Source organism: Gossypium arboreum, chromosome 11 (genome assembly GCF_025698485.1).
Source record: "Gossypium arboreum isolate Shixiya-1 chromosome 11, ASM2569848v2, whole genome shotgun sequence".
Lineage (NCBI taxonomy): Eukaryota > Viridiplantae > Streptophyta > Magnoliopsida > Malvales > Malvaceae > Gossypium > Gossypium arboreum.
Genome location: NC_069080.1, coordinates 90,526,699 through 90,528,918, shown reverse-complemented (window position 1 = coordinate 90,528,918; position 2,220 = coordinate 90,526,699).

Below are 2,220 nucleotides of genomic sequence, written 5' to 3'. Positions count from 1 at the left end.
ATAATAAAATAGATTATATATTATTTTTATAGTATTATATATTATGATTTTTAATTCATATAATAATTATATTAAGAATTTTATTAAATTATATATTATTTTATTAAATTATTTTTAATAATAATCTTATTAAAATTTAATAACAATAATATCATCTACCTAAAAAAATTTGCTAAGGATATTCTAGTCATTTTAGTTTTTTCCCTTATGTTATTACATCATTCTATTCAACTAAATACAAGAATACTATTACAGTTCTATTCGATTCCATTCAACCAAACAGTTAAATTACTTATTATAGCTCTGTTCAATTATAACCTTATTCCATTACAGTGAACCAAACGTACCCTAATAGCCAAACAGTTTATTGGCACAGGTTATGAGGGCTAAGTACTATCCTTATGGAGATTTTATGAACGCAAATTTAGGTGCTTACCCCTCTTATATCTAGCGTAGCATATGAGGAGAACGTACCCTTTTACAACAAGGGATGGGATGGAGAATCGGGAAACATTTGTAATGATATATGGCTGCCAAAACCTGGAAACGGTAGAATTGAGGTTCAGAACATCAATATAAATTTCACAACAGTCTCTGATTTAATTAATAAGAAAATAGCTGGAATTCTGAAGATATCACAAGGTTCTTCAGTGAAGAACAAGCGGAGCAAATAACATCAATTCCTGTAGTTGACAGCATGCAATCAGATGGACTAGTATGGAGAAGAGACAATTCGGGTAATTATACAGTAAAAAGTGGATACAAATGGCAAATTACAAGTGGTCTACACCAGCTAGGAAATAATAATACAATACACGATAAAGCTACAAAAAAAATTATTTTACAACCTAAAAATAAGGAGATTAAGGACAGAGGCGAATTGCCCGATCTGCAAAGAGGATGATGAAACCGTGGCCCACTGTTTCAGAGATTGCAAGCTGACAAAACAAGTTGACCAGGAGCTTGAGGTTACACTTTCAAACAGAAACACGGAAAATGATTGGAAAAAATGGTTAGTAATGGAATTAGGCGACAAAAGTTCACACCTCTGTGTTACCATAGCTGTAGCCTTTCGGGCAATTTGCTTTAGCAGAAACAAATTTATACATGAAGGCATTTTAAATAAAGCACAGGAAATAGATGGTTTCGTTAGAAGTTATATCATAGAGATATCACAAACAGAAGGAATCACAGAGTTTTTGCAAAGGAATAAAAATGACACATGGAGACCTCCGGAGGGAGATCAAGTCAAAGTAAACTTTGATGCATCTTTTCAAAAACTTTTAAAACGGGCAAAATGATGTGTTATAATAAGAAACAACGAGGGCTTTGTAATGGGAGCTTGTACTCACCAATGGCAAAATGTTTGGGATTCTACCACGGCCGAGGCATGGGCTTGTCTACAAGCGGTCACTTTCGCAGAGGAACTTGGTTTTCAAGATATATGTGTTGAAGGAGATACTCTGACAGTGGTAAAAAAACTGAACGACGAACACAATGACAGGTCAGAGATAGCAAACATTATAAAAGAAATAAAAAATAGATATTCAAGATTTGGAAACATATCTTTTTAGCACACTTTCCGATCAGCGAATGGGGCGGCGCATGGAATAGCATTTTATGGATAACAGTATGATCCTCCGATCTACTGGGTAGAGGAAGTTCCAACAGAGATCGAACATTCTTCAAAGACATGCAAGGTTTTAGTGAAGGATAAACAGTTTGGATTTCATTATATCTGAGTTCAGAGGAATATAATAGGCTCCGATGAACTCAGGATTTGAGAGAAGAGCCAAAAAAATTTTATCTTAAAGATGAAGGTCATTCTGAAGGTTTTCTCCTATGCAAGAAAGGGAGTTATGTTTTAAAGGTAAACCAAAGGGCTTTAACGTTTTTTTTTTAATTTTCAATTTGATTTATTTTGTTTTCAAGATTTAAGTTTTAGTTTTAGAATACTATGCTAGTGTTTTAGTTTCCCAGTGCGCCCCCCATTTTCATTCATTTTTTTGAATGACATGTGTAATTGATGTGAAAGGGTGCTACAGGTAGTGTTTTCTTAAGGTCTCTTGTTTTCTTTTTCTTTTGATTTTTCTCATTTTAATGCATCGGTTAATCTTGTTTCAAAAAATAATTTGAATACATTAAAAGCCTTACACATTAGACATATTTTTAGGGTTTATTTTATTTTTATATTATAAGATAATAGTTAAATTTTAATTT